This window comes from Bufo gargarizans, chromosome 4 (assembly GCF_014858855.1).
Source record: "Bufo gargarizans isolate SCDJY-AF-19 chromosome 4, ASM1485885v1, whole genome shotgun sequence".
Taxonomy (NCBI): domain Eukaryota; kingdom Metazoa; phylum Chordata; class Amphibia; order Anura; family Bufonidae; genus Bufo; species Bufo gargarizans.
Window position 1 is genome coordinate 124057700 of NC_058083.1, and position 12648 is coordinate 124070347.

Genomic DNA, 12648 nt, shown 5'->3' on the forward strand with positions numbered 1-12648 from the left:
CTTAAAAAGAGAAGATTTGAAGCTTTGCATCTAAAAACCAGAACTCTGATATAATATGAACCTGGCTGACCTGTTACATGTGCACTTGGCAGCGGAAGGCATCCATGTTGTTCGCATGTTCATATGTGGCTGCATTGCTGAGAAATATTATTATTTAATATATTCAAATGAGCCTCTAGGAGCAATGGGGGCATTGCTGTTACACCTAGAGGTTCTGCTCTCTCTGTAAATGTGATCGCGGCTGCTTGGCTCTGTCAATCAAAATGGAAAGGGCACAGCAGTTGAAGGGACAGCTAAGCCTCTAGGTGTAACAGCAACGCTCCTGTTGCTCCTAGAAGCTTATTTGCATATATTAAAACTTAATTTTCCTCAGCAATGCGGGCACATATGAAGATGGGACCTACACAGATGCCTTCAGCTGCCAAGTGCACATCTAACAGGTCAGAAAGTTGCATAGGTACAAATCTGCTGCCAGATGCCCTTTAAATAGAATGGAAGCTGTATAAATCCTGACTGCAGAGAGCTCCTTCTAGTGGTGGCTTCAGACATAAAGATGTGAAACTGTATATTTCTGGGTGCACATTAATAGTGTGTATATATGTATTCTTTTTATTATCCTGTGATAATCTGATAATAGTATGTGTGTTTCTTGCCTTATAGACTGCATTATGTACTTATGCTTTTTTGGGATTGAGGATATCACAATAGTATGTGTATCTCTAAGTTCTGCTCTATTTAAGCAATGCCACAAGCTTTTTTACTTGTCAGTGTATTGTGAATTCTTAGGTGCTGTGCATGCAGCGGTATTTATCCAGCAGAAAGCCAGCATTTATGCCAGAAAACTGCCGGATCCCTGTTGGATCCCATTATATGGGAATCCAGCTCTGCCTGGCGGTGTGAGGCTATACTGGATATAGTAATTCCAGTAGTCTATTCCTCTGCCGGAGCAGACTACCGGAATGCCTAAGCGGAGATGTGAATGTGGCCTTTTAGTATTGTCGGTAAATATTTTAGTAAAAATGTAAAAGTCTAAAAATGTATTGTAAAGATGTTGCAATAGGTTGCATGTATTTATGAGCTATTTTGAATTCAGAGGGCCCTTTGTAACACCCCAGAGTTGTGTTACTACACACCTCCACCCCGATACTGTCTCCTAAGAGCCTTAACCTTGTCATATGATATGATTTTGCATTATGTCATTCACAAATGTGCATAAACCATTTTAAATTCCACTATTGTCATTTTCCATGTTCACCAGCAGGTGGCAGCAATGCATTGGTAAGGAGTTAGCTACAGTTTAGTATTTCTAAGCTGGAATGGTTCATCCAGCTAAGCTCCCCCTCTGTGGAGGTGTGGACTATTTTCATAGTCTACACCCTGGGTGGAGAAGGAAGTTAGTGAGGAGTGTAGCCATCCCCCTGTTAAGGGTAGGGTGTGTGCTCGACTGGTCGGTCTGTCGGTCATGTGACGCTGGCCACGTCACATGACCCTCACTCCCCACTATAAATACAGACTGCCTGCTGGACACAGGTTGCCTGTTAATTTAGGTTCCTGGCGTTTGTTGGATACCTGTATACTTACCTGATCCTGTTCCCTGACGATCCTTTGCCTGCTCCTCTTGTACTGCGCATCCCTCCTGGTATTTTGACCTCGGCTTCCATCTGACTATTCTTTGCGGACTCCTTTGGTACTTCTCGACTCTCCTGGTATTTATGACCCCAGCTTCTCCTGACCATTCTTTGCTTATCCCTCTGTACTGCGTTGTCCTCTTGGTTATGACCCGGTCCGTTTACTATCCGTTATTTGTCTTGCCTGTCCTTTCCCGCACGTAAGTTAGGGACTTCCGTCCAGTTGTCCCCTGTCATCAGGACTCGTGATGCAAGTAGGCAGGGCCAGGGGTGAGGGTGGAGAGCAGTGGTCACTATACTCCCCCCTGTGTGTGTGTGTACTTGACCATTACAGATTAACAGGCCCAATAACCACTGTATAATGAATCCTCTGGTGACCCTGACTGACTATGTCTCTAATCTGACGCAGATGATGCAGGAGCTAGGGGAAAAACTCAGTTCTTTTTAGTTAGGTCAAGGTTCTTCCACTCATCAGGCCTCCAGTCCGCATTTTGAGCCCTAGATTAAGCTCCCAGAACCCTTTTCTGGAGACCGGAAGAAGTTTCTCTCTTTTAAGGAGAGTTGCAGACTTTACTTCCGTTTGTGCCCCGTGTCCTCTTGCCCCGAGAGTCAACGTGTGGGCATTATCATTTCCCGACTACAGGGTGATCCCCAGGACTGGGCGTTCTCTTTACCTGCTGGCGCCAATTGTTTAACTTCTGTGGAGGGGTTCTTTCAGGCCCTGGGTACCCTCTATGATGAACCAGACAGGGCTTTTGTAGCCGAGACGGCTCTAAAGGCACTGGTTCAGAGCAATCTACCTGCAGAGGATTATTGCACCCAATTCAGAAGGTGGTGTGTCCCCTCAGGATGGAACGAACCAGCCCTGAAGAGTCAGTTCAGGTCAGGTCTGTCTGATAATTGTGGTACGGTGAGCTCATGTACCTCAGAGATTTCTCTAATCGTGGGTGTGTGCCACTCAGAGAGATGTTCCCTTTTAGTCCTGGAGAACCTACCGGTTGAGGTGGTACTAGGGTTGCCTTGGCTCCGACTACATATCCCCACTATAGATTGGTCCAAGGGGGAGTAGGTGAGATGGGGGCCTAAGTGTGACTCGTGTTTGTCCGTGGTAGAGGCTGGGGTCTCAGTAAAGTCTGATACTTTACCCACTGTTGTTAGGGAATATTCTGATGTATTCTCATCACCAACCCCGGAGGTTCTACCCCTCCCTCCCCCCCCCCCCCCCCCCATAGACCTTATGATTGTACTATAGAGCTAGTAAAGGGGGCCAAGTTTCCTAAGGGGCAAATTTATAATCTTTCTAAGCCTGAACGCAAGGCCATGGAAGATTATATTAAGGATAGCCTTGGTAAAGGGCATATTAGACCTTCTGTCTCTCTTATGGGGGCGGGGTTTTTCTTCGTTAAGAAAAAGATGGTGGTCTTAGGCCATGTATCGATTACTGGAGATTATATAAAATCACTGTCCAGAATAGATACTCCCTCCCATTGATTCCGGATTTATTTAATCAGGTTCTGGGGGCAACCTGGTTTTCCAAGATTGACCTGAAAGAGGCATATGAATCAAGGAGGGAGACGAATGGAAGACGGCGTTCAATACTCCGGCAGGACACTTTGAATATCAGGTGATGCCTTTTGGACTCAGCAATGCCCCAGCTGTGTTCCAAAACTTTATGAATGACATTCTTAGGGAGTTTATAGGTAAATTTGTTATTGTCTATCTTGACAACATTTTGATATTCTCTCCTGACTTTGAATCCCATGTGTCTCATGTTAAACAAGTATTAAAGGTGTTGAGGGAGAATCAGCTATATGGTAAGCAAGAGAAATGTGTCTTTGGTGTACAGGAGATTCTGTTTCTAGGGCATGTTCTGACTCCTCACGCCTTCAAGATGGATCCTGGTAAGGTACTAGCAATTAAGGAATGGGTAAGACCTTCATCCTTAAAGGCCTTACAACGGTTCTTAGGTTTCACCAATTACTATCATAAATTTATTATGAATTTTTCTGTAATTGCTAAACCGTTGACCGATCTTACTAAGAAAAGGGCGGATTTGGAGAATTGGTCTACTGAGGCCATTTCTTCATTTGAAAAATTAAAAAAGGCATTCAGTAGCACTCCCATTCTGATCCAACCTGATCAGGAGAGACCTTTTATTGTGGATGTGGATGCATCCGAGGACGGCGCAGAAGAAGTCCTTTCACAAGGTCCTGCTAGTGCAACACGCCAGACCTGCAGGGTATAGCGAAGTGAGGTCACGGTTATGGGCAATCGAGGGTTGCTCACTGTATTGGAGAACCCTGGGCAGGCATGTGGCAGTGAAGGAGAGGTAGACACGGTTCCTCTGGGGCACACTCTGGATGTAGGGACCAGGCCTGATGGTGGATGAGGTGCCCTGGATGTTACGGGTATTTTGAGTGCCTGGGGCAAGGTCCCTTTAAGTTTCGTGACGCCAGTGCCTTTGACGGTGGCACACCGGTTGATAGTTGGAATAAGTGAGGTACACAGGTGGTATAGTGAACCAAACGTTGCTTTACTTAACAGTCCAACTTTGTACATGCAGATGGTGACACAGTCTCTTAGTTCACAGCTTTACAAGCAGGCTTATTTCACAAGATGGCAGGTATTGATTATGCAAGATACTCAGAGGGTAAATCCACAATGCACTCAGAATCAGGTTGTACCTTTCCTCAGAAATAGCGTACACTGTTCTTTCTAGAACTCCTGTCTGGCTTTCTATCCCAAGGCCCATATGCCTAAATGGTGGCTTAAATCCTTGGTATATCTATATATCTTCCTCTTGTATTAAATCCTTGCTTTACTTTCTAATGCATCTGCCCATCAGGGTTACTTATCTTTGCCTGTGATATCCTTACTTGTCTGGTGAAGGACTGTGGGTTTCTCCCAGGAGGTTCTGTCCTGCTACTGGGGTGACTTCAGAGCTAACTAAGGCTCTCTTGGCTTCAGGCAGACTAGATCTCCTCACTAGCCTCCTGGTCATAGCTAGCAGCCAGGGCTATCAAGCTGCATGTCAGGAGGAGGCCCTCAGCATATCTCTGGCTGGTGCCTTCTAACTTCTGTCTTCTCAGACTCCTGACTCTGCACTAACCCTCCCTGTCTGGGCCTGGACATTTATACTAGGGGCTCCCTATCTCCCTCTAGTGTCTGGGATGTCTAACTACACCCAACTAGGCCTGCTATTGCATCATACAGGGGAACATTGCATATAAAAACACATTAGAAAATACATTAAATGCACAATTAAATATAACATTTCTGTCCCTTGTGAGTAGGAGTAACGCGCACACCAATTGACCCTTGTGTAGTGCCCACCCCTACCTAGTGGGACACTACACTAGTCTCACTAACCTGAGACCGTGTGCCTTCTTCTCCAGGAAATTCTCTCCCACGGAGAGAAACTACAACATAGGGAATAGGGAGCTGCTGGCCTATAAATGGGCATTTGAGGAGTGAAGGCATTTTCTTGAGGGGGCAAGGCATTGTGTAACTGTTGTCACTGACCATAAAAACCTTATGTTTCTGGACTCTGCTTAGAGGTTGAATCCCCATCAAGCCAGATGGGCTCTGTTTTTTTACTAGTTTTGATTTTTCTATTCCATTACGTTCAGGCCGGGAAGTAAAAATGTGAAGGCGGACGCATTATCTCGGAGCTTCCATGCTTTTTAACCTACTGAGGTACCACCTGAATCCATCCTACCAGCAAAAATCTTCATAGCAGCTCTAACCCAGGATATCTCAGCTCGCATTAGGTCTGAACAACATCTGGCACTGGTATCAACCCCAACAGATAAGTTGTTTGTTCCCATACAATTTCGTCTCCAGCTGTTGGGTCACGATTCTGCCTTTTGTGGACATCCGGGTGTTGCGGGCACTAAGGATCTGGTTTCTAGATCTTATTGGTGGCCCACTCTAACTAGGGATGTCAAGTCCTACGTGTCAGCCTGTGAGGTTTGTGCCAGGTCTAAGACACCTAGGACTCGCCCTGCTGGTAACCTATGACCCCTACCCATTCTCAGTAGACCCTGGTCCCATATCTCCATGGACTTTATAACTGACCTACCGCCGGAGGAGGGTAAGACTGTGGTTTGGGTAGTGGTCGATAGGTTTAACAAGATGGTCCATTTTATTCCCCTGTCTAAACTCCCGAATGCCAAAACCCTGGTGTCTATTTTTGTGAAAGAAATTGTTCGATTGCATGGTTTCCCTGGAAAATATTGTTTCTGACAGGGGTGTGCAGTTTGTGTCCAAATTCTGGAGGGCCTTCTGTCAAAAATGTCAAATTTCATTGTCTTTTTCCTCTGCCTACCACCCTGAGAGTAATGGGCAGACTGAACGTCTTAATCAGTCTGTGGAACAATTCTTGAGGTTGTATGTTGCTGATGACCAGCAATTATGGGTTACATTTCTTCCATTGGTTGAATTTGCTTTGAATAACCGTGTCAATTCTTCTGCTGGGGTTTCACCTTTCTTTTGTAACCATGGTTTCCATCCCCTTTTTTTATTCTGGGTCATCCGTCTCCTCCTCTAAACCTGAGGCGAATAGGCTCTCCTCTGAACTGTGCACAGTTTGGGCCTGGGTTAAATCGAACTTAGAAAAGGCTTAAAGTTTTAGAAACTCAAGGCCGATAGGAGACGTTCAAGGGGGGGGGGGGGGTAAATTTTCAGGTTGGGGATAAGGTATGGTTGTCCTCCAATAATCTCTCTCTTAAAGTAGATTCTAAAAAGTTTGCTCCTCGTTTTATTGGACCATATAAGATCACGGAGGTGATTAACCCAGTATCATTTAGGTTGAAGCTGCCCGAGTCATTCCATATTCATAATGTGTTCCATAAATCTCTACTCAAAAAATATTTTGAACTGGTAGTACCATCAAAAGCCTCGCCTCTGCTGGTTCTTGTTAATGATGCTGTCGAGTATGTGGTGTCTAAAATAGTGGATGTCAGGAAGGTGCGTAATTCCTTGCAGTACCTGATTCACTGGAAGGGCTATGGACCTGAAGAATCTTGGGTACCTGCCAGGGAGGTTCATGCTACTAGACTTGTTCAAAAATTTCATTTAGAACACCCTGAAAGGCCATCACCTAAAGTCTTGGGTCCGGTGGCCCCTCGTAAAAGGGGGGGTACTGTAACGGGGTGCCGAAGGCGCACTTGGTCTCCCACCAGCCGCAGACCTGCTGCTTAGCTTCGGGTGCGAGGATCTCTGTTTGACCTTGTTCCCAGGGCGGCTTTGCTAGCTGGGAGGCTCCCTGCTCCTAGGTCTGCCTTGAGCGCCGAGCTGATCACTCGGTGATCGACTGGTCGGTCTGTCGGTCATGTGTCGCTGGCCACGTCATATGACCCTCACTCCCCACTATAAATACAGGCAGCCTGCTGGCCACAGGTTGCCTGTTAATTTAGGTTCCTGGCGTTTTTTGGATACCTATATACTTACCTGATTCTGTTCCCTGACGATCCTTTGCCTGCTCCTCCTGTACTGCGCATCCCTCCTGGTATTTTGACCTTGGCTTCCACCTGACTATTCTTTGCGGACTCCTTTGGTACTTCTCGACTCTCCTGGTATTTATGAACCCGACTTCTCCTGACCATTCTTTGCTAATCCCTCTGTACTGCGTTGTCCTCTTGGTTTTGACCCGGTCCGTTCACTATCCGTTATTTGTCTTGTCTGTCCTTCCCGCACGTATCCTAAGTTAGGGACTGCTGTCCAGTTGTTCCCTGTCATCAGGACTCGTGAGGCAAGTAGGCAGGGCCAGGGGTGAGGGTGGAGTGCAGTGGTCACTATTCTCCCCCCTGTGTGTGTGTGTACGTGACCGTTACACTATCACTACACTCAATTTATTGCAAGTGAGCCAGGAGTCCAGCAGTACCCAGGTAGGAGACACCATTATCACCACCACACGGAGACATTATAGGCAAACACACCACTCTGGCATTCCTAACCTGGGGCGTGATTTATAACATCTTGGAAGGGCCCTGTGATAGTACCCTGCGCACGCTGCAATTGGCGTCATGAAAAAAACTATAGACTATCATCTACACCTGACCCAGTCATTGCATAATTTGCCATCAGTGTGTATACTCCGTATATGGCTCTATTGCACTTTGAATCCAGAGGGAAAAAAAGCAGGATGGTTTGAGAGCTACATTTATACAAGCAGGGTGTTAACCAGGTGAGTAAATTTGGTAAGGCTGTCTAATTAGGAGAAGTTAAATAGCCAGCCTTGAGGGCAGCTCGGTCCTTTGAATCCAGAGGAAAAAAGCAGGCTGGTTTGAGAGCTGCATTTATACAAGCAGGCAAATAATGCAAGTTTGTGAGCGTTGGCATGTTTGAGTTCAAGTGTGTGTTTGTAATAAGTGTGTGACTTTAGATGATGTGACTTGAGATTCAGGGACTTTAGGAGGGGACTACAGTAAGTTAGATTCTTATCACTGCACTATATTGTATTTTTCTCTTTTCCTGCGTAATCCCCATTTAGTATGTGTTCCATTATTGACAGCGCAGTCCAGTGCACATCTTGTCTAATGTATGCAGTCCTGGAACAGCCGTTTGAGGGTGCATATCTTTGTTAAAAATGTGAGCAAATTGACGCTTGGAATGCAACATTGAGTATCCAAACAGGCAAATTTCAACACAGAGAAGCGTTGACAATTTGGAAAAGAGTTTGCTGCTCACTGAGCAGGCACTCTATGGGGTAGATGTGGGGGAGGGTGGTAACGAGGAGGCTCAGGAAGGTGAGGTAGCTAGCTGGGTAACAGTTAGAAAGCGGGGTAGAGGGAAGAGTGCCAGGAAGGCTAGCCCTGATCTGACACACCCCAACAAGTTTGCAGGGTTGGCAGATGAGGAAGATGTCAGTTCAGGGAGAGCACTGCTGCAGCCGGACACTTCCTCTGCCAGTCAGGGGAATGTCAGCTCCAGTAAGCAGGGGACCAGGAGAGCAAGGCAGGCCAGACAGGTGCTGATAGTGGGAGACTCAATTATTAGGCGTCCAGATAGGGCGATCTGTCACAAAGACCGGGATCGTCGAAAGGTGTGTTGTCTTCCTGGCACTGGAGTTCGACACATCGCGGATCGGGTTGACAGATTACTGGGAGGGGCTGGAGAAGATCCATCAGTCATGGTCAGCTAGAGGTAGGTGTAGCGTCCTTAAAAATTATTTTAGGGATTTAGGTCAAAAGCTTAGGGCAAGGACCTCAAAGGTAGTATTTTCTGAAATACTGCCTGTACCACGAGCCAAACAAGAAAGGCAGCGGGAGATTAGGGAGGTTAACAAGTGGCTCAGGAACTGGTGTAGGAAGGAGGGGTTTGGGTTCCTGGAGAACTGGGCCGACTTCTCTGTTGGCTACAGGCTCTATTGTAGGGATGGGCTACACCTCAATGGGGAAGGGGCAGCTGTGTTGGGGGAGAAGATGGCTAGAAGGTTGGAGGAGTGTTTAAACTAGGGACTGGGGAAGGGTAATTACATTATAGGATAGGAGGACTGGGGGGAAATGAAAGGAGGCACTAGAACAGTTCAGAAGGAAAAGTGTAGAGTACAAAATATACATAAACCCCTTAATTGTATGTATACTAATGCCAGAAGCCTGACTAATAAAACTGGGGAACTGGAATTAGTTATGTGTGAGGAGGACTATGATATAGTGGGAATAACTGAGACATAGCTGGATGAGAGCTATGACTGGGCGGTTAATGTACAGCAAGCATGTCAAACTCAAAGGCTAACATGGGCCAAAAAAACTAAATTTAAGTTTATGTGGGCCGCATAAAAAAAAAAAAAAAAAAAATCGGATCCACCGTCTGCATTATATGAGCGGATCCGTCGCAGACGGATCCGCTCTGAACGCAAGTGTGAAAGTAGCCTTAGGGGCGAGAACCTGGGATCTTTCATCCCTTGTCCTATTCAGCTCTATCAGGGTGAATAGGACTTCACACTGTCCCTGCTGCTCTGTGCCTTGTGCACACAGCATCAGGGATGTTACCATGGCAACCAGGGCTTCTGTAGCGTCCTGGCTGCCATGGTAACTGATCGGAGCCCCAGGCTTACACAGCTGGGGCTCCGATCAGAAGCTGCCACTGCACCACCAATGAGGGGGAGGGGAGAGGTCCCTGTGGCCACTGCCACCAATGATTTTAATACTGGGGGGGTTGAGAGGGGCTGGCGCACTGTGCCACCAATGATTTTAATGGGATGGGGGGTTGAGGGGGGGGGGCACACTGCACCACCAATGATAAATTACCCCTTTATACAGGAGGCTAGTACTGGCAGATCAGCAGTTAACCCCTCAGGTTCGGCACCTAAGGGGTTAACTGCCTCTGATCGCAGCTCCTTGTCAGCGGCAGGGTGCCGGCAATGCGATTCTGCTGCCGGCACCCGCCTCCTGTATTGTGTTAAAGACTGACTTTCACTATCAGGCCACACAGAGCGGCGCCCAGCGATGTCTTAGCACTCACCATTAGTCCTGGGCGCTGCTCCGTTCGCCCGCAGTGCTCCATTACTGTCTCCTGCTCCACATGCTGCTGATTACTATCGGAGCGATGGGAGGAGACATCAGCTTCACTAGTGGGCGTTCCTTCTTCCTGGCTGTAGCGCTGTCCAATCGCAGCGCAGGGAGAAGGAACGCCCACTAGTGAAGCTGATGTCTCCTCCCATCGCTCCGATAGTAATCAGCAGCATGTGGAGCAGGAGAGGAGACAGTAATGGGGCACTGCGGGCTGGGACATCGCTGGGCGCCGCTCTGTGTGGGAAATGGGAATAGTCCTATCATTGGTGGCTCAGTGCGCCCGCCCCTCCTCCGCTCCTCTCTCCTCATTGGTGGCGCAGTGCGCCCGCCCCTCCTCCGCCCCTCTCTTCTCATTGGTGGCAGCGGCAGCAGCACAGGGGGAGGGAGGACAGCTTCCTTCTCCCTGTGCTGCTGAGAGAACATGAGCGCGCCGATAGCAGCCCAGTATCGAAAAAACGGAAATCCCGGTATCGTATCGATACCGGGACAACCGCCATCCTTCAACCGCTCCTGGACCACCTCTGACTTTTTTATTTTATCTCCGCCTGCCTTCAGGTAACCAGAGCAATGAATATCTTTGCCGGGCCGCAAAGATATTCATTGCGGGCCGCATGTTTGACACCCATGATGTACAGGGTTACAGTCTGTTTAGAAAGAATCGCCAAGACCAGAGAGGGGGAGGGGTCTGCCTTTATGTAAAGTCCTATCTAAAGCCCACACTCCGGGAAGATATAAGTGAGGGACATGAACATGTGGAGTCACTGTAGGTAGAAATAAATGGAGGCAAAAACAATAATAAATTACTAATAGGAGTTTATTATAAACCACCTAGTATACCAGAATCCACAGAAAATCTGCTTCTAAATGAGATAGAAGAGGCGGCAAATCATAATGAGGTGGTTATTATGGCGGACTTCCACTACCCAGATATAGTCTGTGAAACTGAAACTTGTATATCTCATAAAGGAAACAGGTTCTTGGCAATAACCAAAGACAATTATCTTTCCCAACTGGTTCAGGACCCGACTAGAGGGATGGCCATACTGGACTTAGTATTAACCAATAGACCTGACAGAACAACAGATGTGCAGGTCTGGGGACACCTGGGAAATAGTGACCATAAAGTAATAACCTTCCAATTATCATTCAAAAGCTAAATTTAGCCAACTAAGAGAGACCATGGGTCTAACTTACTGGGACAAAGTCCTCAAAAATAAAAATACAGCCACAAAATGGGATATTTTTAAAAGCATCCTAAAATCTAATTGTGAGGTACATACCTTATGGGAATAAAATGTTAAGGAACAAGAAAAAAACTACAGTGGGATGCAAAAGTTTGGGCAGCCTTGTTAATCGTCATAATTTTCCTGTATAAATCGTTGGTGGTTACGATAAAAAATGTCAGTTAAATATATCATATAGGAGACACACACAGTGATATTTGAGAAGTGAAATGAGGTTTATTGGATTTACGCAAAGTGTGCTATAATTGTTTAAACAAAATTAGGCAGGTGCATAAATGTGGGCACTGTTGTCATTTTATTGATTCCAAAACCTTTAAAACTAATTATTGGAACTCAAATTGGCTTGGTAAGCTCAGTGACCCCTGACCTACATACACAGGTGAATCCAATTATAAGAAAGAGTATTTAAGGGGGTCAATTGTAAGTTTCCCTCCTCTTTTAATTTTCTCTGAAGATTAGCAACATGGGGGTCTCAAAACAACTCTCAAATGACCTGAAGACAAAGATTGTTCACCATCATGGTTTAGGGGAAAGATACAGAAAGCTGACTCAGATTTCAGCTGTCTGTTTCCAGAGTTAGGAACATATTGAGGAAATGTAAGATCACAGGCTCAGTTCAAGTTAAGGCTCGAAGTGGCAGACCAAGAAAAATCTCGGATAGACAGAAGCGACAAATGGTGAGAACAGTCAGAGTCAACCCACAGACCAGCACTAAAGACCTACAACATCATCTTGCTGCAGATGGAGTCACTGTGCATCGTTCAACCATTCGGCGCACTGTACACAAGGAGATTCTGTATGCGAGAGTGATGCAGAGGAAGACCTTTCTCCGCCCACAGAACAAAAAGTGCCACTTGATGTGGGCTAAAGCACATTTGGACAAGCCAGCTTCATTTTGGAATAAGGTGCTGTGGACTGATGAAACTAAAATTTAGTTATTTGGCCATAACAAGGGGCGTTATGCATGGAGAAAAAAGAACACAGCATTCCAAGAAAAACACCTGCTACCTACAGTAAAATATGATGGTGGTTCCATCATGCTGTGGGGCTGTGTGGCCAGTGCAGGGACTGGGAATCTTGTCAAAGTTGAGGGACACATGGATTCCACTCAGTATCAGCAGATTCTGTAGACCAATGTCCAGGAATCAGTGACAAAGCTAAAGCAGCGCCGGGGCTGGATCTTTCAACAAGAAAACACTGCTAAAATCCACTAAGGCATTTATGTAGAGGAACAAGTACAACGTTCTAGAATGGCTATCT